Source organism: Odocoileus virginianus, chromosome 21 (assembly GCF_023699985.2).
Source record: "Odocoileus virginianus isolate 20LAN1187 ecotype Illinois chromosome 21, Ovbor_1.2, whole genome shotgun sequence".
NCBI lineage: Eukaryota > Metazoa > Chordata > Mammalia > Artiodactyla > Cervidae > Odocoileus > Odocoileus virginianus.
In genome coordinates this window covers 13,454,892-13,481,796 of record NC_069694.1, presented here as the reverse complement: position 1 = coordinate 13,481,796, position 26,905 = coordinate 13,454,892, and positions in this window count along the sequence as shown.

Here is a 26,905-nt window from a genome sequence, read left to right as displayed (position 1 = left end):
AAGAAATATCTAAGGATTATATAATTTTGATTGTAGAAAAACATAAGATAAACCTAAAACACTGATTTTATTGTAGAATGTGAATCTATATGCAAAAAACAAGACAATCCACAAGTATAATGGTTTGCACAAGCAGCTGAAATGGAGAATGATAATGTATATCTTACAATTGAACCAATGACCTAATGACTCTCAGTTTCTTTCCCTTTATGAGATATAATCAAATGGTATTATTTATTAATTGAATCACATTATGTTCAACAGGAGTACAGTAACAACTAGGAAAAACAAATAGGGATGTTCTGGCACAAGTATTTTGTGAAATTTATAAATGTTGTCTATAAAAACAAAAAAGCTCAAACCACAAAGAAATAATTAAGATTTGTAACATGTGTGGGATAACAATAATGCTTTATTGTGTCACTGGGATTCTTTTAAATCCAATCACAATGCTGATAACAATACACCCATAAAGAAAGCGTAAGCAACAATAGGAAATTTATCTAATTAAAAATTACATACCAATGATCTGTAACGTTGAAAATAATAGTATGGTCTTTGTTCATGACAATTTTGATGCTCTTTTTACAACAGGGAAAGATGAATTAGTGTACAAATCAATACTTAGCTTATATCTAATATACACTCAAAGCACTTTTTTTCTAAATTAAAATTTATTTTGTGATTTTGATGATGACTAGAAAAATTAAATAATACCTGCATGTCAATTTCTTTTCATCTTATTGAAAAAGAGCAGTGGATATTAAAGGTAACTATGCAATTTTTCTACAGACTGGTAGCTCAGCTGGTAAAGAAGCCATCTGCAATGTAGGAGACCGAGGTTCAATTCCTGAGTTGGGAAGATCCCCTGGAGAAGGAATAGATACCCACTCCAGTATTCATGGGCTTCCCTGGTGGCTTAGATGTATTTTCTTAGGCTTCAAAATCATTGCAGATGGTGACTGCAGCCATGAAATTAAAAGATGCTTGCTCTTTGGATGAAAAGCTACGACAAACCTAGATAGCATATTAAAGACACATTACTTTCCCAACAAAGTTAGTCAGAGCTATGGTTTTCCAGCAGTCAGGTACGGATGTGAAATTTGGACGATAAAGAAGGTTGAGCATCAAAGAATTGATTCTTTTGAACTGTGGTGTTGGAGAAGACTCTAGAGAGTCCCTTGGACTGCAAGGAGATCAAACCAGTCAACCCTGAAAGAAATCAACCCTGAATATTCACTGGAAAGACTGATGCTAAAGCTGAAGCTCCAATAGTTTGGCCACCTGATGCAAAGAACTGACTCATTAGAAAAGACCCTGATGCTGGGAAACCTTGAAGGCTGGAGAAGGGGATGACAGAGGATGAGGTGATTTGATGGTATCACAGACTCAATGGACATGAATTTGAGAAAGCTCCAGGAAATGCAAGCTCCAGGTAAGCCTGGCATGCTGCAGTCCTGGGGCGCACAAGATTTGCACACACCTGAGCAACTGAACAGCAACAACAAATGCAATTTTTATTCAATATTGAAGTAAATTTTGTAAATTACATTGTGTTACCTTTCCACAACCAATGAGCAGAAACGTGTAGAAACTACAAAAATATGCAATTTTATTCTAAATTTAACTGTATATCAAGGCAAAATTGAGATAAAAGGCTCTAATTCTGTGGGATTTTTTGTATATTTGTTTTAATTAAGAATATGGAAAATGCTTATTAATGAAACTGATAATATAGAAAAGACCACCTCTGCAATTACAAAAACTTTATCAATTGAACACTATGCAAATTTTTTCAATATTTTCATAGACTTTAATTAATAAGTGTAACTTATTTTATATATAGGATAAATTTTTCCAAATAAATTTTAATGTTTCCTATAAGATAATGGAACTTTAGCATTAATAGTGCATTTGTATTGTAAAATATTTAATTCTTCCAGAAAAAAATGCAGAAAATATATATGTGCTTTTATAAGAATAAAATCACCACTGCACTCAACACCAAAGTTAAAAAATAGATGAAATGACTTTGAAGACCCTCCCCAATGCCAATTACCTTCAGGTCTTCAATATTCCACTAAAGCCTCTGGTTCATTAATCCTTGATTAGCTAATATTATATAATTATTAGTAAAAGTCATCTATTATATTTTAATTCATCATTTTATTACTTTCTGTTTAGTATTTTTATTGTTTATAAATCCCTGCAGTCAAGAAACAGGGATAAATCCCTGCACATATTTAAGTTCTAAAAATTACTGTGCTCATTTAATATCTTTGTCTAGTAATGCAATAATATACTATTTGTGTATCTATTTCTTCTTTTGTGTGTGTGTGTGTGTGTGTGTACAAGCTCCCATTCATACTTCCTTTTTATTATATCTTTTTTCCATTTTCCTTTGAAATTTAATTTAGAAACTCTTCATGACCCTTGAGTAAAATTGGGTTCCTCCAAAGTTGCTTTGCCTTTCTATCGGTCAAACACCCAGAGGTACCTTGCAAGATTTCCAATTTGTGATTTTTTTATTTGTTTTGCTTCTTGACTTCTTACAAATTTTGAATTTTGGCTACAGATTTTCATAATGAACTGTGTGAATATAAATTGTCAGTATTCCTTTTTACATATTTTTATTTATTGTTATTGTCTTTCCAATTGGCAGAAAGTTACAAGGATTAATTTTTCATGTAATATTCAAAGAGTATATTTCAAAGTCCCACTATTGCAGATTCTGGCTTAGGTATTCAGCAGCTCCTTTGCTGTCCCCCCCCATGGATGGTCTAGTGTTGGGCCTTATCTGCTAGCTATGATGCCTTAAAGAACTGAATTCAAGCTCAAAGGGTTTGGGAGACCTCTGGGGAAACATTGCTGCAGGAAAACACTGTTATGCCTTGACTTCCTCTCCACTCAGGTCTTTGACATTCTTATTAGATAACTGAGGATTTTTAAGAGATATGTATTGTATTTTATCCATAATTATTAGCTGCTTCAGCTCAGGATCGGGGGTGATCCAGATAACTAGCCTGCCAGATTAATAGAAATGGACATCTGGGTTTTTGTTTGTCAGTTTCTTTATTTAATTTAAAAATGATAATCTTTCAAATGGTTTAATCAGTGAGACTTCCATTATTCCTTACCAATTATTTTCTTTACTCATTTTAGAAAGAAATTAAAGTCTATTCTTTGTAATGAGCACTGATAAATTCATGTTCAAATTCTGAAATAAAAACTGACAAATATAGCCTAAAGACCAAGGAATCCAAGACTATATTAGAAATTTACTCTAAGTCAACCTGTCATGTTGAAACATGCAAACACCAAGCCTTGAAATGTGTTATGCCTCTTGTCTTAATGTGTGATTTAACCTTAATCCTTAGGAAAAACTAAATACATTATTCCTTACTGTAATTTCATCTCTTGAACCAAAACAGTTTCTGCTATTCCTGGATATTTATAATTCTTTGATGGGAAATTTTAATTTACTACAGATTAAAAAAATAAGAAATGCTTAACTAATGATATATGTAACCTGATTTACAGCTTAAACTATTTACTGTGCAGTAGGTCACTGATGCTTAGGTGGAAAATTACAAATTTTGTCATTTTCTAACAGTGTTATCTAAAAAATCAGGTTTAAAATAATATATTTTATTTGTTATTAACATTTCTGAGTATTCAGTGATGTAATATACACTTGATAGACCAATGTGCAGCACTGTTGATGTTGAAAATTTGAAAACTTTTCCCTAAGACACTTATGTCTTCTTCCTAGGTAGATGAATGGCCACATGAGGAAACACATAGTGGGCTTATGTGTTCAATCTTATATCTTATAATATTTCTTTAAAATGGCAACATTTGATACTTTAACATTTTAGATTAATTTCAAGTCTGTGTGTGTATTTGAAATATATGATAAATTTTATTTATATACAGGATGAACACTTTGCATTTTATATATTTCTAAAATCAGGAAGAACTACATTTATAACTTAACAGAAGACTTACTTTATTAGAAACCTCTAACTTCTAGGAAGTTGACCGGCTCACAACTTTATCAACCTGCTAATCATGTCAGGCCAATTTCTGAAATTCACTGTGAGTGAACACTATTCAGATATCAATGCTGGTTGGGTTTTGAACAGTGTGACTTTTCCTAATGAACTTCTTCACCCATTTGTTTTCTCTGTATCACCTGGGAGATGAAATTAGGGCTATTGAAAAGAGTTCATAATTAAAATGCCATTGTTATGGAGTGTTTGTATTATACACAAAATAATGATCAAAGATTAACTAAAGGTCACAAGGCAGTGGTTTAGAAAGCAAGCAAACACACACACAACTGGCAAATAAATTTAGAAGCACATCGCAAATGGCAAAATCCCTTCTTAGTGATGGAATATATACTGCAACTGAATGTAAAAATATCAAAGGCGGTAGTGACAGAAATTAATTTTGTTTATATCATGAACATTTACAGCAGACAGGGCACCAGGCAAGTTCATAGAGTCGCGAAAATTGAAAACACAAAAGACTTATTAAGGCCATCAAGTTCATCTCACACCCAATGAAAGCTTGCTTAGAGCAAGAATGATGAATGGTTCTTATTCTTAGTCTTCTCTAGTTTGAAATATTTTGAGAAGTAAAGATTTGCTCTTCCTCATTTTAATTCAGTATCGTCCCAACCTAACACATCGCTTTTATCACAAACATGCTCCAGTGTGTACCTGGAGCTCTCAAAAAATATTGCCTTTTCTGAGGCATAGTCAGTTTTATCTGTTCTGTGCCTTTTCATAGCTTTTCATACTGTTGAAATGGCCTCTCTGTTTTTTCCATAACATTTCCTCCAGTTTTTTGTTTGTTCATCACAAAGGCCATCACTTACATGAACATTTCCTCAGCTCTTCAATTCTTATTTTTTTACTTTTACTTTTTAATTTCTTAACATTTTATTATAAATTAATTTTAAACTTACAGAAACACTGCAAAGAGTAAAGAAGTCCTAATCCTTTTTCCATTCTTCTCAGTGTTAATATGTTATTAGTTGTAGTACAATTATTAAAAGTATATACTTAATATTATTAAAATACTGTTTAAAAATTATAGACTATTTAGTTCTGCCAGTTTTCCACTCTTGTCCTTGTGTTGAATGCCTGCAGCTAGATATATGAGACTGGAATTCGTGGAACAAATTGTAGCCAGAAATCATTTATTTGGGAGTCATAAAAATATAGAGTATCTAAAGTCATGGTTTTTGAGAAGATTATCTAGAAATTGACTGTAGCTTCATTATCACTGGAAGCATCTATCCTTCAGACTCTGGGAAGATGATAATTCAGCAAAGAGATAGAAAAGAACCATCTAGTGAGGGCTGAGGGTGACATCAAATATAAAGAGAAATACTGATAGTGTAAGAAAAGATTATTAATTTTTTTCTATAAGGATAATTTTTAATACAATAAAGAAGTATTTAAATAGGAAATATTGGATTTGATCCTACACATACAAAGCAAAAGTTTAAATGTTTGATCATTTTTAAAGAAGGAAAGACTGTTGATAGGTACAGACTCAGATATGTCCATAGGTAATAGTATTGGTAATATGTAAAAATTATCTTCTGTTAAGCTTTTATTTTTTCACAGTGGAAAAAAAAAATAAATTACCAGCTGAGAGTGAGGACTGGGAGGAGGATGTGAAAATAAGGGTACTTAGTGGAAGCAAATTTAATGATCGAAGTTCAAATTGCAGAGCCTTAACAAAAGGACACAGGGAAGGGCTTCTTACCAGTTTGTCTGAATAATTTTCTTTAAGCTAATCTACTGAGTGGACTATTTCCAAGTGGTTTTTGATCCAGCCTCTGTCCAACATTTGGCCCCCATAGACTTGCAACAAGAGGCTTCATCCAGATTGTAGAAGGAATAAGTAGGTGGAATGTAGAGAAAGAACAAAAGTTAGTTCATTGATCCTCAAGTGACCCATAATTTGTACTCACGTTTTAATCTTAAGAACGAATCACTTGGTTTCGCTCAACTGTGACAAGGCCAAGTTCTACCACCAGGCCTAGGAAATGGCGTTATTGAGCATCTGGATTATCTTTGCTAGAGTAAGGTCAAAGATTTAAAGGGACATATTATTTTAAGTCATTAAGAAAATAAAGATTACTAGATATAGGAAAACTGCTGAGCAGAACGAAAGTCTCCCTTGAGATTCATAGATTTAAAGTAAGTATATTTAGCATAGTCTAATATTAGTTCTTAAAGTTATGGTCCTTGTTTTAAAGATAGTATAATCAGTTTGGTTATGATGCTTCTGCCTGTGGGGAAATAGGATAAGAGTTGAACTTAAATTCATTAGACTTTTCTTGGGAAGTTTCAAATGAAGGAGGCAACAGAAATGGGAATAAACAAAGGAGTGATGATTAGAGAATTGATAGTAATCCAAGCTCAATAGGGAATAATAGCAAATAAAGACAAAAACTCTGTGAGTAACAACGTAAGGATTATATGGTCAACAGATTGATGGTCCAACTGAGAAAAAGAAAAAAATTGTTGAGTCAGGGACCAGAGGGAATGAAGTGGAAATGCAGAAACTATGGTCAGGGAGTAAAGGGCTTATAATTGGGGAGGACAGTTAGAGATGGGGTAAAGGAGAGGACCATTAGAGGTGAAAATATTGGAAGTATCCTCTACAGGAATGTTGAAATAAGTATGAACTATTGACAGGAGAAATAGATTCAGGGGCTATATCTTCAAGTGATAGAGGATTAGACCGGGAGACTGTGGATGACTGTATGATTTTCAAGAGTTTTATAGACTACAGAGGGTCATTTGTAAGTGACAAAGCAGGTGAGGAAGATGCCTGTTCAATCTTTAGGCAGTGATACATTTGAGAGAAAAAGCAGCTATCATAAGCTGAAAAGAAAGTGAAGCCTCAGAGCACAGTAAGGATTTTATAACAAAGTAGTGAAGGAACACTAGAAATAAGGAATTTTGCTGCTGAAAAAGCATGAATATACGGTCAAATACAGTCAAATACAGTCAAATAAAAGATTCATTATTGTCCAGAGAAGTCAGATTGAGACAGATGAGGTATTTACAGAGTTATTTCAGGTTGAGAGTCTTGTTAATGAGGGGAGATATTAGGGAAGTAATTAATTTCATCAGTGTTGATCAGTTCATTATTACTTTGTATCTTTTCCCAGCTCTCCCTGGAGCTCTGTCCCTTTGTTCAGGTAACAGTTCAATCTCACAAGGCTATACACTTAGCTACATACACACACAAACAAGAAAGGAGATATAACCTGGAAGATAAATCACATGCATAATACTTGAGGCCAGAATGTAAATCTATAAAAATGTCATATGCATCATAAATAAATTTAGTTTATGTAAGTATGAGGATTTTTGTGTTTTTTGGTCAATGGTCTTCTTGTGAAGGAAAGTAAATTGTTATCTAAAATCAAGTGGATCACTTTCCTGTGACTAGAATCACCAGTATTTGGAAATACTAACAGATTCTTGCAGTGATTTAAAGCTTAAAAAATTATAATATTTTGTTAATTTATTAAGGGCTATCATAGTCCTAAAGAGAGACAACTATGGCAAATTAATGCAGGACTGGCATAAAAAAAGCTGCCACCAAGATTTTAATTAATGCTTGTTCTTATTGATCTTTACTAATAGGAATGATGAAATGTTATATGATAATTAGATAAAATATGAATAACAAAAATCAGTATTTTATTAAGATTTAAACCACCCAATACTTAATACAATGGTTTTGTAGTCTCCATTGGTAGCAATCACTACCAGTTCTCTTCTCTTTCAAGGTACAGTTGGTTGTGCTAAAATACTTGTTTGGAAAATAGAAATTGCCTCCAATTTGACTGATATACTAGAGAACTGTTTGAACAAAATGCAAATTTTGCATTTGTTTATGTTTAAACTTATCAAGAGAAACACTAGGTAAACACAGAAAACTAGCTAGCTGTATCAAGCCACCAGGGCTTATACAAACTGTACTCCTTCTAACATCTCGGCAAACTTCCTTGGCTCCCAATGTGTTAGAACTTTGCATCCTATTTCAGAGAACCCTCCTTCTACCGCTTCCCAATAAACCTCAGTTCAGTTCAGTTCATTTCAGTTCAGTCACTCAGTCGTGTCCGACTCTTTGCAACCCCATGAATCACAGCACGCCAGGCCTCCCTGTCCATCACCAACTCCCGGAGTTTACTCACACTCATGCCTATCGAGTCAGTGATGCCATCCAGCCATCTCATTCTCTGTCATCCCCTTCTCCTCCTGTCCCCAATCCCTCCCAGCATTAGGCATCAGGGTCTTTTCCAATGAGTCAGCTCTTTGCATCAGATGGCCAAAGTATTGGAGTTTCAGCTTCAGCATCAGTCCTTCCAATGAACACCCAGGACTGATCTCCTTTAGGATGGACTGGTTGGATCTCCTTGCAGTCCAAGGGGCTCTCAAGAGTCTCCTCCAACACCACAGTTCAAAAGCATCAATTCTTCAGTGCTCAGCTTTCTTAACAGTCCAGCTGTCACATCCATACATGACCACTGGAAAAACCATAGCCTTGACCAGATGGACTTTTGTTGGCAAAGTAATGTCTCTGCTTTTTAATATACTATCTAGGTTGGTCATAACTTTCCTTCCAAGGAGTAAGCGTCTTTTAATTTCATGGCTGCAGTCACCATCTGCAGAGATTTTGGAGCCCCAAAAAATAAAGTCTGACACTGTTTCCACTGTCTCCCCATCTATTTACCATGGGGTAATGGGACCAGATGCCATGATCTTAGTTTTCTGCATGTTAAGCTTTAGGCCAACTTTTGCACTCTCCTCTTTCAGTTTCATCAAGAGGCTTTTTAGCTCCTCTCCAATTTCTGCCATAAGGGTGGTGTCATCTGCATATCTGAGGTTATTGATGTTTCTCGCGGCAATCTTGTTTCCAGCTTATGCTTCTTCCAGCCCAGCATTTCTCTTGATGTACTCTGCATGTAAGTTAAATAAGCAGAGTGACAATATACAGCCTTGACATACTCCTTTTCCTATTTGGAACCAGCCTGTTGTTCCATGTCCAGTTCTAACTGTTGCTTCCTGACCTGCATACAGGTTTCTCAAGAGGCAGGTCAGGTCCTCAACATGTGTTAATTTTAATGTGCACCTCTGCAAGCAACCATCAGATGTCTCTTTTTTAAAAACTACATGTCACTAATGAAGTTTTTGAGTGCTGGTAACTTAATCTTATTTTTTTATGTAAGTCTTGTGGTTTTTGTTTCATGACTTTATATAGCATGATGATTTTTAGGAAGAACTAACTGCACTGGAAATTTACACAACTCAGCCTTCTTTCAGTAGGCTGAGGTAGATAAGATCGTGTGACTTATTTTGGCTAATAGACTGTGAGCAGAAATAACATGAAACTTGTGGGACAAGGGATAAGATAACACACCCACAAAACTCCAACAGTCTCTTATTCTTTCTTATGACGTGGGAGGAAATTTTTCCAAACAGTGCAGCTGCAGGAAGGTGGAAACTCTGTCAATTAGATCATTTTCTCTGCATGAAGGACAGTTTCTTTCAAGAAAATCTGGAACAGTATCAGGTTTTATATAAAAGAAAAATAAATATTTATAATCTTAAGCCACTGAGATTTTGAAATTGTCCCTTATTGGAATAGAATTAATAATATCTTGACTTGAAAAGAAGTAAAAATTAATTGCTTGAATTTGGGGTATAGAGTATTTCACCATAGACCTATTTTGGAGTTTTTAACATTCATCTTTATTAATTTACTTTAAAAGTATATGAGGTGTTCTGTATCAGAAGTATTCTGTAATTCTCATTAAATATCTCACAGTGACTGTTAAGTATCTGCCAAGCCCCACCCTCCTTTGTCCTTGTCCTTACCCTTGGAGCAGGGGAATAAAGGTCAGGTCGATGGTCCTGTACAAACAACTGGTCAACCTGCAGGTGAGAGATAAGGAAGAATGATTTGATTTTGCTTGTGAAGAAAAAGAAGCTACTTTCCTGAGAGTCTCTTCCCTACTCCAACTCTCAGATATAAAATTAGAATCTTTCCAGGAGCCAAATATTCCCCAGTTCTTCTGCTTTTGTCACATAAGATGTCTCAAACTAATCTGATTTTGTTGCTCCTTGAAAGTAAATACTCAGAAAAATAGCAGCTCCAGTCTTCCTGACACTCTGAGAATTCCATCTAGGAGACCTGTAACCATGGTCTCCTAGAGATAAGATATGTTTTATTATCCTTTTGGATAAAAACAATTAGCTAGACAAATGGCTATGGATAGAATTCTCACACTTTGTGAAGGATCTTTAGGAGCCTGGGCTTTTTACAGAAAACATTGAGAAATCTAGGAAATTTTTCGTCACCATAAACATCAGTGTAGCAAGTGGAATAATTCTGTTTTCATTGCCAGTTAACAGATTACTCTAGAGAAGGAAATAGCAACCCACTCCAGTATTCTTACTGGAATATCCCACGGACAGAGGAGCCTGGCAGGCTACAGTCCATAGTGTTACAGAGTCCAACGTGAGTGAGACACACACCCAACAGATTACTACCCTTATTCTTAGAGTCCAAGTTGCGTGTTATATGTATTTTTTAAAAAGTAGACAAATTATGTTTCTTACTGAGATGGAAATAACAATGTTGTGCTCCAGGTAAGAACAAGTATTATTAAGAAATTATTTTTAAATTTTCAAAGAATAACTTCTGGCTTCTGACAATATTAATAGCAGCTAACGCTTGCTCAGACAGTGACTTCATCAGGTACTATTTTAAGTGCTGTAGTATAATAACTCATTAATTTCCTCCAACTCAGTAAGGTAAATATTAACAGCCTCGTTTTTACATGTAAGGAAATTGAGGTACAGAGAAGTCAAAAAATTTCACAAGGTCATGAAACTGTCAACTAAAAAGATGCACAACTTGAGAGTTGTGGGTTGAGTTTTATCTGAGGAAAATGAGGGCTGCGGCGGGGAGGCCTCACCTCAGCGCTGAGAGACTGCTCCAAAGAGATAATAGGGGAAAGTCAATCTAACCTATTGACTTTGGTGAAGGGGGGAGTTTAATACTATTAGGCATCCATTTACAAAAAGTTTTCTGCTAGCACAAGGATCTGATGTCACCACGAAGGGATTCATTGCTTTTCTAGATATGAGGAGATGCAAAGATTGAGATTATAAAATCTGTTCCTGAAACATCTGTCTAAAGATCTGCCCCACCAGATTGTCTGGAGCACAGAGCGCCTTGCTCCACCCTCAACTCCCTCAGGGTGTATTGAAGGTCAGCAGCTGCGACAGTGCAGGGTTGTCTCAGCAGAGGCAGATGGTGAGTGCCCTAGTTCAGTCGTCAGCAATGATTTTGGCAAGTGCCAATTTGTAGTTGAGAAAACCCAGCAGGACCCTATGGCCTCTTGAGCAATGAAGCTTTTCTGTTCCCCTCCAGCCTGCATGACCTTCCCTGAGTTCCAAAGGGCAGATTCTGAACAGATACTGATTCAGGAAGCTAAGGAATACAAAGTCAAGGATACACGCTCCCCATGCTAAGTTACTTCAATCATGTCCAACTCTTTGTGACTCCATGGACTGTAGCTCACCATGCCCTTCTGTCCATGGAATTCTCCAGACAAGAATATTGGTGTAGGTAGCCATGTCCTTCTCCAGGGTATCTTCCAAATCCAGGGATCCTGCATTGCAGGAAGATTCTTTATGCTGGGCCACCTGGAAAGCCCAAAGTCAAGGAAGGTGCAGCCAAGAAACAACAGTGGAGCCTTGAGGGTAGAGTATTGGGTCCACCTCGGTTCAGTTCACACCGGGCCTCCCTGCCCATCACCAACTTCCGGAGCTTATTCAGACTCATGTCCATTGAGTCGGTGATGCCATCCAACTATCTCATCCTCTGTCATCCCCTTCTCCTCCCGCCTTCAATCTTTCCCAGCATCAGGGTCTTTTCAGATGAGTCAGCTCTTCACATCAGGTAGCCGAAGTATTGGAGTTTCCCTCAGCATCAGTCTTTCCAATGAATATTCAGGAATGATTTCCTTTAGGATGGACTCATGCAAGGTTGGATCTCCTTGCAGTCCAAGGGACGGCTCTCAAGAGTCTTCTCCAACACCACAGTCCAAAAGCATCGATTCTTCAGTGCTCAGCTGTCTTTATAGCCCAAATCTCACATCCATACATAAGGTTCCACCTCAAGGGATAAATAATGTCTATAAGCCCTTTATAGAATTAAAAGCCAACAAACAGAAGTTGTCAGTATTACTGGATATGGTCACCTGAAGCCAGACTAAAGGAACCAGAGAAGATCATCAAGATCACCTGAGATGAGATTAAATGAGTGCAGTCCCCTGCACATACCCTATTATCAGCATCTCCACTCTTGAACCTTAGTTATAAAACTCCTCACCAAACCCCACTGATTAGGACACACAGTTTTCGAGGGCAGGAGCCTGCTGTGTCCCCTTTGTCTGGTAAAGCCATAGCTATTTTTTTCTACTTCACCCAAAAATCTGTCCCCAAGATTTGATTTGGCTCTGGTGCAGGGGCCAAGCTTAAGGCATCAGCCACACAGTATACATGTAGCTCCAATCTAATCTTAAGTGTGAATCTTAGACTCCATTCTCTTAATCAACATAATATCCTGCTCTTCATTAGTGAAGTACTGTGATGAGAAAATATAAATATACAGTAGGGAGATAGGAAGGACATAAATAAATGTATTCATTTACATGCAAAACAAATTTAAGAGTAAATGAAAAATATAAATATTCAGGCACATATTGTATATTAAAAAATAATTACAATGGAAAATGTAAGGGTTTATACTGAAAAGATAATTTGCATGTCAAACAGTATAAATAAGAAAGAATTTATAGCTTAAAACAACAGAGTCAAATAAAAAAAAATTAGACAAAGACAAAATTCCAAAAACCTTCTGAAGAGTGTAAGCTATAAATAATAAGAATTACACTGACATGCTTCTCAGTGAAAATATTGACTAGAAAAAGACATTGAAGGAATATTTTCAAAATATCAAAAGAAAATAACTGAAATTTTGTATGCAGTAGAATAATTTGAATATCATGAAAAATAAATTTATTAAGTATCAAGGGTCATATTAAGTTCAGAAATTTAATGACACCTTATTCTTGGAAATAAATTTTAAGAAATATCTGAACAAAGGGAAAAAATACATGAGGACATTATAAAATATGATTAGTGAGAGTGAATAAGAGGCTAACAAGGTTTACTGCTTTATTAATTGTTTGACTCAGTTTACTGATTTAAATATTAGGCTCTTCTGGAAACACTAATTCACAGACACATCCTGAAATAAACAGACATATGAGCTTTTAAGTTGGCACATAAAATTAACTATCCCAGTAGGTATAAAAATACTGAAGATAGATTTTATGTAATAACAACACAATGGATTTTGGGGTTTTCTTAGCCTGTTCAGGCTGCTATAAGAAAATACTACAATAGTTATTGCTCAGAGTGCTGGAGGTCAGGCAGTTCAAGATTTAGGTGTGGGCAATCTGGTGTCTGGTGATGTGTATGCATGCTTTTTAAGAAGAAATAATCATGACTGATTTTTCCACCAGTAGAAGTTCTGACAAGTGAAGTTCATTTAAAGTGCTATATTCTTCTAACGAGGGAATTCCAAATGATTTATCACATATGAGATCATAAGAAACATTGGTGATATTTTTACTTTCAAGTCAGTCTGATTAATCACAATGGAAGAAATGGAGTAAAGGCTTTGGAATGAAGGCCCACCCATGAGATATTTTCCAATAGTAAGTGGAATATGTTATGTACAAAGGACAATCAAAATAACAAGAAAGAATGCCAAAATACTTAAGAATGATATACAGCTCTTTCTAATCTTATAGTTAATTATTTAATACATTCAGTTCTGAAATGCCTAAGTATTAAATCACACAATTTTTATTCAAAAGAGTTAATTTATTGGAGAGTTTAAACTCTCTCAAGTGAAAACATATATAAAAATAACAGCTGGCATTATACATTTTAATCTCAAGGAATTTGAGTATATAGTCACTAAGTCGTGTTCAACTCTTTCGACCCCGTAGACTGTAAAATAAGTAGATAATTTAGTTTTTATTGTAAAAACATTACTTGGCTTCTGCGATTTTAAAAATTGTTATTGTTTCTATGTGTGGTAGTAGATAGAATCCATGTTTCTTCCTTAGTTTTGACTTCTTTTCAACTTGGCTCCAGTTAACCTTTGCAAGTTGTTCAATGAGAAACTCCAGTGAACTGTATCACCACACACAATTAACGGCTGAGTGGTCTATAATAAATGAAAATGCCACCACTGCTTAGCAATTAGCTTATGGATCATCTCCAACCACTTAGAACCTCTTCCGTCCGCAGCATTTAAACATGCTGGGTGATTTAAATTATACTTAAAGCGAACAGCAATATTCAATTACTAGTGGGTTCATTGTGTGGAATTGTCAACATTATGATTAACAGCCCTTATGAAAAACAATTAATTTGGTGTCTTGTTGCTAGGTCAATTATAAAAGTTAATTCCCTTGAGGAAAGAATTATGTTTATCAATACACACTTTTATAATGCTTTGATCTAAAATCTTAACTTTTTCAATTGAAGAAAAAGTTGCAGAACTTAAGTGTGAAAATAAATTTATCTTTAATATTATCCCAGAAAAATAATGTAGTCCTTTTTTTTCTTAATCGCTTAAAGAAAATGGTGACAGCTAAAATGGAATTAAAAGCTTCAATTTACACAGAAATCGGGTATATTCTCTCATACTTCAAATATATCTTTGGGACTCAAATCACTTATATTCAAGGGAGGGATAGCAGTTAGACAAAGATATTTGACTTCTTATAAAAGAGTTCAACTACCGAGGAGATATGTGTCATTTCAAGCTCAGTAGCATTAAACACAAAAAGTTATCTCATCTGACTAAACCACTGAGCTAAAAAGAAAACAAGAAACATAACATAGCCTTTCTTTTTTTAAGCAAATGTTTTCAATAGGTATAAAAAATAACTCTTCTTGACTTATTCATAATACATTGGCTGAGATCAGAGAAAACACCACTCTGTTCTTATGAAAATCATTGACAGCTCATATTTATTGTCCTCCCTGAAGGGGTAGGATTTAATATCATCCTACTCTATGAAGCGCTCAGAATAAAAGGGTCAACAAGTTAGATAATGATGCTTTTAATGGTGATTATATCTGTCATCTTTATATTCATATTTGTGACAACTATACCTATTTGTAGTCCCAATGGGTCTATTTGGATGATGTCTTAACCTATTTTCTTTCTTTCCCAAAATTGTTGTCTAATCTTATTACTTAATCCTTTACAAGATATCTCATTTATGATTAATTTGTCTTTTCCCATTGATCCAATTCTTTTCTTGGGCCTATATAAAAGTTTCTGACATCATAAATTGCTATTACTCTGAGTTTCTCATGTCTTGACCAAAAAAGAAAAAACAAATTCAATTCATAGAACTACAGGATTGAAAGAAAACTTGAAAATAAAGGGTTTGTTTATTCATTTTATAAAAGACTGCCAAATACCACTATTGAGAAATTCAGTGATTGTAGTTTGACTGGCAACTTGTTGTCTATCTTGATCTTATTGAACAATCTAATCATGAAAACAGGACAGGGTCTTCTGTGCACCAACATCACCCTATATATGTATTCAATATTGACTATTTTGCCTTTTCACAATGCATTGTAATAATGCTTATGAATGACTCTGCATCCTATTACAACTTAATAATAGTAAACTGCATTATTCATCTTTCTATCACCTATATTTATATAGCTTAAGGCCTATAAATATTTGCTAAATGGATAAATGATTGAAATAAAAACTGATATGTTATTCATTTTACTCAGAAAATATTTTAAGAAATGATTGAGAAGAGAGAGCTGTACTAGGAGATGTACACACAGTTGTAAACAAAATATCATTTGACACTACTGTCCAGTAATACTTTCTACTGATAATATTGGGCAAGCCAAAATCCACATCAGTATAGTAAGACTCAGGAGCCACATATTTGCTCTTAGACCAATTAGTCTGGCCAAAATCCAAAAATAAACTCTCAGGAATTTGCCGGTGGACGCAAATCCATCAGGGATAGCTTTAAGTAGATTACAGAAAAAAATAATAAAACCAAAAGAAAAAATAAAACCACTAACAGTATCCCTAATTTATATTGAACTTTATGGGTTATAAAATATATTTGAGAATAGTAGCTTTCGATGCTCAGAAGAATACTGCAAAAGTAGGTATGATTTTGTTACTCCCATTTCACAGTCAAGAAAAGTAAATCTCAAAAATTTAAGGGACTTTCATAAAAAAGGTATAGAAAATTAAATCAAGAAAGTTTGGCAGTCTGATTTCTCAAAATACTATCTTTAGATCAATAGCATGCCTTGGGAATGCAAAATCTTAGATTTCAGGCATACAGAATAACATTCTGCCTTTGAACATATTTCTCATGTGATACATATGCATGTATGATATGGCATTTGAAAAGAAATGAGTAGTTCTTTTTATACTGTATCATACCTCTACAAACCTGCGCTCATTCAGCCTGGTGAGCAGAAATCATGATATACATTTGAGAGTATTTGTTTTACTTGTTTTGCAGTGAAAGAAGTTTTGGGGTAAAATAAGAGGCTTAAAATGAATGACAAAAAATGCAGGGAAAAGTCAAACTTCAGTGTTTTGGTCAATTGAATGCTTGGTGAATTGAACTAGGTAAAAACTAAGACTAGAATTTTAAGTGTAGGTGATTTCTGGACTCTAATGATGTTAAATAAGAGCTTTCCACCCACCCACCCCATCATTGCTTTGCCTAACAACTCATTGCATTTGTTTGAAGAGAATTTTATAATTGTGATAATTAATTAAAAATACAAAAATGAAATAGTGTTAAAGAATATCATTCTATAACACACATGAGAAATTGTAATGCACATGATTGTCAAATTACATTAGAATATGTACCATCTAAAGATAAAACACACTAAAGTGCAAGGCCATCTATGAAGATCTGGGGATTTGTTCTTTCATTTTGTCATTTATGTTAACTATTTCTTATTCCTTATGCCAATCCCTTTTTTTTTTTCCTCTCTCTCTTTTTCATGTGGGTGATGTGTTCTACCCTCTCCCCACCAGGTCAGCCCTTCTGAGCACACCCCATGCCAATTCTTAATACCAACATTGAAAAAGATCTCAGAAGACTATTTTACATGAGAAAACACGAATAAATATAAAAACATTTACTTTTGTTGGAGTTGCCCTATTCTGCCTAAGGGTTTTCCAAAATAAGTCTGAGAAATGTTTGAAGGACAACAAAGAAATTTCCTGTTCGAAATCAAACGAATTTGTTTGATGGAATTCTGTTGAGCATTGGGGGAAAAAGACATCTTTGATTCCACTTGGGTGAAAAAAATTCAAATTCTTAAATGTTTGAACATATAGATAAGCAGTTCCTCCTTTGACTGCAAGTTCAAACTGCAGATTCCTCTGTCCCATAGAGATTCATTCATTCTTGATACTGATAGGTTGTACTAAAATCTCTCCTGAAGATTCCGTTCTCAAACAGAATACAGCTTCTCGAAAGATGAAATTTCATAGCACTTCAAATAATACTGAAGCTATTCTGTTCTACTGTCACTAGTCTTTAATGGTCTAATGTTGAAACAATGGGTTCATAAATATTTAAAGGGCCAAAAAATGCTTGGTGCATAGCTTTAGAGGGGTGTTAGAAAGAAATTCATCATGAAACACCTGCTTCAAAAGAAAAATGGTATGCTATGGTAAATTTATTTCACAATATTAGCTTTCATGTCTTCAGCATGAAATGCTGGGAAATCTAGGAACAACTTAAGGTTTCATTTTTTTTTAAAAAAGAGGATAACACCATTTCTTCTTTTATCCACTGCTTTGAGAAATCTTTTTTGTATGAACAAGGCAAACCAAGTCTTCAATTCAATAAGGGGTATGAGTTTAATGTAACACAATCAAGCCACATTTTTATTTAATTCCTTCACAAACACATTACCATCTAGTAATATGTGCTATGGAGGAATTAAATAAAAATAAAGTAATAAAGAGACTGAGATATTACTGAAAATTATTCACATATGAAAGCTAAGGAAGCCAACTCTGAGGAGGTAATGTTTAAATCAAGGAAGTAAAAGATGGTAAAGAATTAATCACTAGAATAATGAGGAAATAACATTCAAAGTATATGAAATAACTCTTTTCAGGCTATGAAGACTATGATACACACACACACATTAGCTTTTATTTATTGAATGTCAAGTTCTTAATCTTTACCTAGATATCTATATTTTACATGCACTGTTATCTCATATCTTTCTTAAAACAACCTTGAGAAATTTTCCTATTATTTCTATGCAACAGTTAGAAATTTAATGGGAAAACAAAGTTAAAAAAATTAAATACTCAGCTGATATTATGGAACAAATAAATATAACCAGTTTTTTTCTGAACACCAGGGGCCTCTCTTTCCCTTACCAAACAAGTTTCAAATTTTCGAATAATAAACTATAAATGCTATGGGGAGTTCAAGAGAGTTTAATCCAAGACTTCCAAATATTTCTATAAATTTTGAAACTTTATAAAATATTTACCTTTAATCTGTATGAATTATAAGTAGGAAACCATATATAAAATTAAAATAAAATTTGAATACCATTTTGTTATTTGTTATATGCCAATTCCCCACTACAAAGTATTAAATACAAAGGAAATCTTTTAGTTATTATTTCTGTGTAAAGAAAAAATAATTTAAAAGCAAACATGGTTACAACAACATACTTTGAGATTTATTATATATCACTTACAAATGAGAAGATTGTCAACTAATGTCTCAGTATTCATCAGTGAAAAAGGATGACTGTCACTTAATCATAAGAAAGAATAGAAATGCCAGGATGTCTGTCATAAAATATACATATATGAAGAACCAGTGTGGGTGGATGAATGCCAGGAGAGTGTAGATAAAAATCTGACTGATATTAAAAGTTGGTTATAGCTTAAGTACAATGTCACAGACCTCTGTCCATAATTCTTCTGGCACTCTGTCTATCAGATCTAATATCTTGAATCTATTTCTCACTTCTACTGTATAATCATAAGGCATTTGATATATGTCATACCTGAATGGTCTAGTGGTTTTCCCTACTTTCTTCAGTTTAAGTCTGAATTTGCCAATAAGCAGTTCATGAGCTGAACCACAGTCAGCTCCTAGTCTTGTTTTTGCTGACTGTATACAGCTTCTCCATCTTTGGCTTCAAAGAATATAATCAATCTGATTTCGGTGTTGACCATCTGGTGATGTCCATGTGTAGAGTCTTCTCTTGTGTCATTGGAAGAGGATGTTTGCTATGACCAGTGCGTTCTCTTGTCAAAACTCTATTAGCCTTTGCCCTGCTTCATTCTGTACTCAAGGCCAAATTTGCCTATTACTCCAGGTGTTTCTTGACTTCCTACTTTTGCATTCCAATCCCCTATAATGAAAAGGACATCTTTTTTGGGTGTTAGTCCTAGAAAGTCTTGTAAGTCTTCATAGAACTCTTCAACTTCAGCTTCTTCAGCATTACTGGTCGGGGCATAGACTTGGATTACCGTGATATTGAACGGTTTGCCTTGGAAACGAATAGAGATCATTCTGTCATTTTTGAGATTGCATCCAAGTACTGCATTTCAGACTCTTTTGTTGACCATGATGGCTACTCTATTTCTTCTCAGGGATTCTTACCCACAGTAGTTGATATAATGGTCATCTGAGTTAAATTCACCCATTGCAGTCCATTTTAGTGTGCTGATTTCTAACACATCAATGTTCACTCTTGTCATCTCCTTTTTGTCCACTTCCAGTTTGCCTTGATTCACAGACCTAACATTCCAGGTTCCCATGCAATATTGCTCTTTACAGCATCATGCTTTACTTCCATCACCAGTCACATCCACAACTGGGTGTTGCTGTTGCTTTGGCTCCATCTCTTCATTCTTTCTGGAGTTATCTCTCCACAGATCTCCAGTAGCATATTAGATGGATGAGTAAACCCTGGGAGTTGGTGATGGACAGGGAGGCCTGGTGTGCTACAGTCCATGGGGTCTCAAAGAGTCAGACATGACTGAGTGACTGAACTGAGCTGACTGATGGCTTAAGTGAAATTTATACTGTCAAACATGCAATATACATCAACCAAAAAAAGGTACATAATATTCTGAATACATAAATTTGTAAATAGAGAAGGCAGAAGAAAGTTAGGCCTTTAGCTAAGTTTAAATTTAGTAGTGAAGTGAAAGTGCTAGTTGCTTAGTCCTGTCCAACTCTTTGCAACACCATGGACTGTGGTTCCTCTGTCCATGGAATTCTGCAGGCAAGAATCAGTTCAATTTAGTTCAGTTCAGTCACTCAACTATGTCTGACTCTTTGTGACCTCATGGCCTGCAGCATGCTAGGCTTCCGTGTCCGTCACCAACTCCTGGAGCTTGCTCAAACTCATGTCCATTGAGTCGGTGATGCCATCCAACCATATCATCCACTGTCATCCCCTTCTCCTCCTGCCTTCAAGCTTTCACAGTACTGGGGTCTTTTCCAATGAGTCGGTTCTTTGCATCAGGTGACCAAAGTATTGGAGTTTCAGCTTTAGCATCAGTCCTTCCAATGAATATTCCGGACTGATTTCCTTTAGGATTGACAGTTGATCTCCTTGCAGCCCAAGGGACTCTGAAAAGTTTTATCCAATACCATGGTTCAAGAGCATCAATTCTTTAGTACTCAGCTTTCTTTATAGACCAACTCTCACATCCATACATGACTACTGGAAAAACCATAGCTTTGACTATATAGACCCTAGTTGGCAAAGTCATGTCTCTGTTTTTTCAATATGATGTCTAAGTTGGTCATAGCTTTTCTTCCAAGCAGCAAGTGTCTTTTAATTTCATGGCTGCAGTCACCATCTGCAGTGGTTTTGGAGCTCAAAATATAGTCTCTCACTGTTTCCACTGTTTCCCCATCTTTGCCATAAAGTGATGAGACTGAATACCATAATCTTAGTTTTCTGAATGCTGAATTTTAAGCCAACTTTTTCAATCTCCTCTTTCACTTTTTTCAAGAGGTTCTTTAGTTCTTCTTCATTTTCTGCCATATGGGTGGTGTCATCTGCATATCTAAGGTTACTGATATTTCTCCTGGCAATCTTGATTCCAGCTTGTGCTTCATCCAGCCTAGCTGGTGTGAGTAGCCATTCCCTTCTTCAGGGGATCTTCCTGACCCAGATATTTTATTAAGTCTATGTTGTTGCAGGTGGATTCTTTACCATCTGAGTCACCAGGGAAACACAGATTTAATAGCAATCTTCACAGAAAAAGATGCCTTCTGATTCATTTTATTAATTCACAATAGTAAGATGTCCAAATGTAAACGTGTGTTGCAGCAGTATCAATTAACTGTTAAATTATATTTATTTTCTTGGAAGAGATAATTAAGAGTATTTAGTCCATTTTCTTAACTCTAGAAAATTAAATAAAAGCTATCACAAATATATATCTATCACTGATAGATAAATAGTCAATGATATTAAAGGCCATTGTTGTTCAGTTGCTAAGTTACGTCCAACTCTTTTGTGATCCCATGGACCATAGCCCACCAGGCTCCTCTGTCCATGGGATTTCCCAAGTAAGAATGTGCTGGAGTGGGTTGGCGTTTCCTTCTCTAGGGAACCTTTCTGACCCACGGATCAAACATGTCTCCTGCATTGGCAGGTGGATTCTTTACCCATTGAGCTACCTGGGAAGCCCATTACAGATCACAGAAGTCCATAAATTCTTATTGAACAATTATTTGCCTTTAAGGACCAAATGACTTAGTTAACTTTATAAAATAATTTACAGATTTCCCTGTAGCTCAAACGGTAAAGAATCTCCCTGTGATGCAGGAGACCAGGGTTCAATCCCTGGGTTGGGAAGTTCCTCTGGAGAAGGGAATGGCAATCCACCCCAGTATTCTTTCCTGGAGAATTCTATGGACTGAGAAGCCGGACGGGTGCAGTCCATGGGGTCACAAAAAATCTGACATGACTGAGCAACTAACACACACACATAACATAAAATAATTTAATATCATGGGTAAAATGTTAAGAAAATGAAATATATTCGCTTCTAAGTCTTAGTGTTTTGTGTCAACATTTTAAAATCTACATTTTTCTTTCACAATATCATATTGTAATGTGGAAAACACTAAGAAGGTGCCATTAATTTCAGAGAATTGACTATCACATCCTAAAGGAAACAATATAGTAAAACTAAATACAATTTCTACAAAAAAACCCAAAGGATCTGGAAATACTAATATCTACCTTGGGAGCATGAAAAGAAAGAGGGAACTACGGTTTGCAAGAGTGACTTATAAAAGTATATATATATATAACTGGCAGTGAAGTTGTGTCTGGCTAAGGGAAAACTCAGTACAGATAAAACATGTACCATATCTATAATTCATAGGATTCTATAACCTATGTTTACCTTTCTCTAAATATATTCAGGAGAAAGAAATTAAAGATGTCCATAATTTTAGATCTTACTACGGGCACTAAGACCTAGATGAAGAATTCCCTAGTATTTTGGAGACATTAAACCTACTATTATCTAAATAATATTTCTTTCTGTAGGCAGATTTTATTCACTTGTTTTTTTTATTGTTGTTGTTGTCTTTTATCATTGTTGCTTGTTGTATTATTTTTTTACCATGGTCAAATTATATTCAGTATCATTTAAAATGTATTATTTTTCAACAGTGGACTCCTGAAATTTTATTGTGACTTAAGACAGCAAGGTAGCACAGCTTATTGATCTTTACAACATGCAAAATACATATTTACACTCATTTCATTAACCTCTCAAAGACATTTGACTTAATAAATACTCGGAAATGTTTGTTGCTGAATTTGCTATTAACAAATGAAAAAAACAAACAAACAAAAAACAGCTGTCATGCAGTGGCAGGACTCACAAAACCCAACTGATTGCTTGAAATGAGGCAGAATGTAAATTGCAATGTTTTATTTGGGAAGAAAATATGTCTATATTCTAGAATATATCTGTATTTACCAGGTCTTTATTTCCTGCACTGATGCTTTAACATTTGGGGTCTTGCAGACCCTGGAAGAACTGCCCCTTATAGTTTAACAAATTCCTAGAGATAATAAACAACTTACTCAAGAGATAAGGTAAGGGTTAGTTGCTCAGTCGTTCCTACTCTTGTTGACCCCATGGACTGCAGCCCACCAGGTTCCTCTGCCCATGGGATTTTCCAGGCAAGAATGCTGGAGTGGGTTGCCATTTCCTTCTCCAGGGGATCTTTCTGACCCAGAGATCAAACCCAGGTCTCCTGCAATATAGGCAGATTCTTTACCAAATGAGCTACAAGGGAAGCCAAGTGAACACTAATCAAATCAAACCAGCCAGCTCAGAGCCACTATGACCAAACACTTCTATTCCCAACCACCTCCTTTATTGGGCTTTCACACTCAGTGCCATATTCTACCTGCACTAATCATCCTGAAAACAGCCAAAGGACAGTTCCTACATCCCAGAGTCACTGAAATTATTCAAACTAGGAAATCCTAAACCTGCTTACTATGCCTCATTAATTTCTTTCCATGGAAACCACTGTATAGGTTCTGCCCACAGTTAACGTTCCTCCCTCTAACTTTTGACTGAGTTCAATGCTTCTGTATGTGGTCCTCCCAAGGTGTGGAGTGCTCCATACTTACAGGATCTGTGAATATAGCAAACTCTCTTTTCAATAGTAGTAGTCTATGACCAACCTAGCTAGCATATTAAAAAGCAGAGACATTACTTTGCCAACAAAGGTCCATCTGGTCAAGGCTATGGTTTTTCCAGTGGTCATGTATGGATGTGAGAGTTGGATTGTGAAGAAAGCTGAGCACTGAAAAATTGATGCTTTTGAACTATGGTGTTGGAGAAGACTCTTGAGAGTCCCTTGGGCTGCAAGGAGATCCAACCAGTCCAACCTAAAGGAGATCAGTCCTGGGTGTTCATTGGAAGGACTGATGCTGAAGCTGAAACTCCAGTACTTTGGCCACCTCATGCAAAGAATTGACTCATTGGAAAAGACCCTGATGCTGGGAGGGATTGCGGGCAGGAGGAGAAGGGGACGAGAAAGGATGAGATGGCTGGATGGTATCACTGACTCAATGGACATGAGTTTGGGTGGACTCTGGGAGTTGGTGATGGACAGGGAGGCCTGGCGTGCTGTGATTCATGGGGTTGCAAAGAGTTGGACATGACTGAGCAACTGAACTGAACTGAACTGAATAATATTTTGACCTATTACACCTAAATTATAATTAAAAATATATTAAATAGTACCATGGTTTTATTTTTTCAGGCTAGAAAAAAATATATTACTGTATTACTGAATTACTAAAGTTATGTTGATGTGGCTATGTTTTAATGGAAACATTTTAAAAATTTTTTGTTTTCTTTCAGGAGTACAAAAAAAAAAAACTGAGTAAAATATACATGCTAAAAGTACTCTCTTTAAATGAAACTAAAACAGTGCAGTGAACTACAACTTTAAGTGAAGAATGGTGATCTCATTAAACATATAATAAAATTTTAAAAATTTATTGTTTATATTTATTTATTTTTCAATTTAGGAGACCATAAAAGACTACAGAGAACTTTGGATATTTAGAAACACAAGCACATCCTGTAGGCAAGTTATGTAATTTCCACAGTAAGCTCTGTGGTACCTTAACCTTCTGTTATCCACCTACAATTATATTAAATATGGACTATGTGTGCCTGGCATTACAGTAGGTGTCATAGATAGAAAATTGGATAAAATAAAGTCTCTATTTTTATGTGACTTTCTTCTGTGTGGGAAATACTACATTTTTTTATATATAATATTCCAAAAACAATGGGAACTTGGTCAAGGGAAAAATATAGATTTGATGTATGCCAAGTGATATCACAAAATAGCAATATATTTGATATGTGTTAGTTACTCAGTCATGTCTGACTCTTTGCAACCCCATGGACTGTAGCCTGCTAGGTTCCTCTGTCCATAAAATTCTCTAGGCAAGAACATTGGAGTGGGTAGCCATTCCTTTATGCAGGGGATCTTCCCGACCTAGGGACTGAACCTTAGTCTTAAGAATTGCAGGTTGATTCTTTAATATCTGAGCCACCAGGGAATCCCCTAATATATCTGATATACACAAATGCAATTAGATTATAATCAAATTAGAGAAAAAGGCAAACAGAGTCTTTGCCTATACACAGTAAAGTATGAACAAAACATGTCAGAATTATTCTGATCTTTCAGAATGTACTATAGATCATAAAATATATAGCTTAAGCTCAACTTCCAATAACTCCAATAGTGAATTGAGGAGATACATATATCCACCATCCCAACTAAACCATAATAGAAATGATGGAGTAAAAGTTAATTATAAATAATAAAGTCCTTCAAAAGCAATGTTAAAAAAGCTTCCTTGTGGAAATTAAACCATAGATCTATATGCCTTCCAATTACAGAAACTGCATGGAACATAAACCTAATTAAGAAATTACCATACAAATATTCCAGGATCATTGGAACTGCTATTGCTGCAGGAGAAACAAACATGAAATTGCTGTTTGAGACACTTTCCCAGGACAGGAGTTATGACTTCAATTCAGAAAATGACCTCTCCACAATGATGAGCTCAGAACTTAAAATTATAATAACATACAGAAATAACCAAGTATGAAAGGAATTATCAGTGACAAAGAAAGAGAAAATTGAAGAGGAATTAGTTTCTACATTAAATATGATATTTAAACAATATTACATTAAAGTGTTCAAATTCATAAGAGAAAAAGTAGGAATAGAATATGCATTTAGAGGAAAGATCAGCATATCAGTAGGCTGACATATTAAAAATTACCTCTGGTTATCAAAGTTAAGTACAATGTGTGTGTGTGTGTGTGTGTGTGTGTGTGTTCAGTCATGCAGTTGTGTTCGACTCTTTGTGACCCTTTGGACTGTAGCCTGCTAGGCTCCTCTGTCCATGGTTAAAAAGTAAATTAGACACAGATGATGAGGAAATCAATCAACTGGAAGGACCTGAAAGAGAAAATGTTGCCTTGAGGTCAGAAGGATTAAAGATATGAAAGAATGAGATGATGGATGTTGATTAAACTAATTGCGGTAATCATTTAATGGTAACTGTAAGTCAAATCATCAAGCTGTATTACCTGAAACTTACATAGTGCTGAATGTCAATTATATATCAATAAAACTGAAATGAAAAACTTAGTTTAATTTTTTTTAAAGATTTGAATTAGTGCCTAAAAAGTTTGAGAAAGTCTGGAAAAGAGAATGATAATGTCCATGCTATGACTAACTAGTGTTGAAGAAGGGGGGAAAAAAAAAGGAGAGGTAATATTCAAAAGAATGATAGTACTTGAAATATTTTCAGAATTAAACATAGAGATGAGTTTATACTTGATACAAAATATCAAGAAATAAATGAAGACACATCTATAACATATCACAGTTCAGTTCAGTTCAGTCGCTCAGTCATGTCTGACTCTTTGAGACCCCATGAATCACAGCATGCCAGGCCTCCCTGTCCATCACCAACTACCAGAGTTTACTCAAACTGATGTCCATTGAGTCGGTGATGCCACCCAGCCATCTCATCCTCTAACATATCACAGTAAAATGCATCAAATGAAACCAGAAAGCAAGGCAGATTAGAGGAGGAAATGAAGCTAA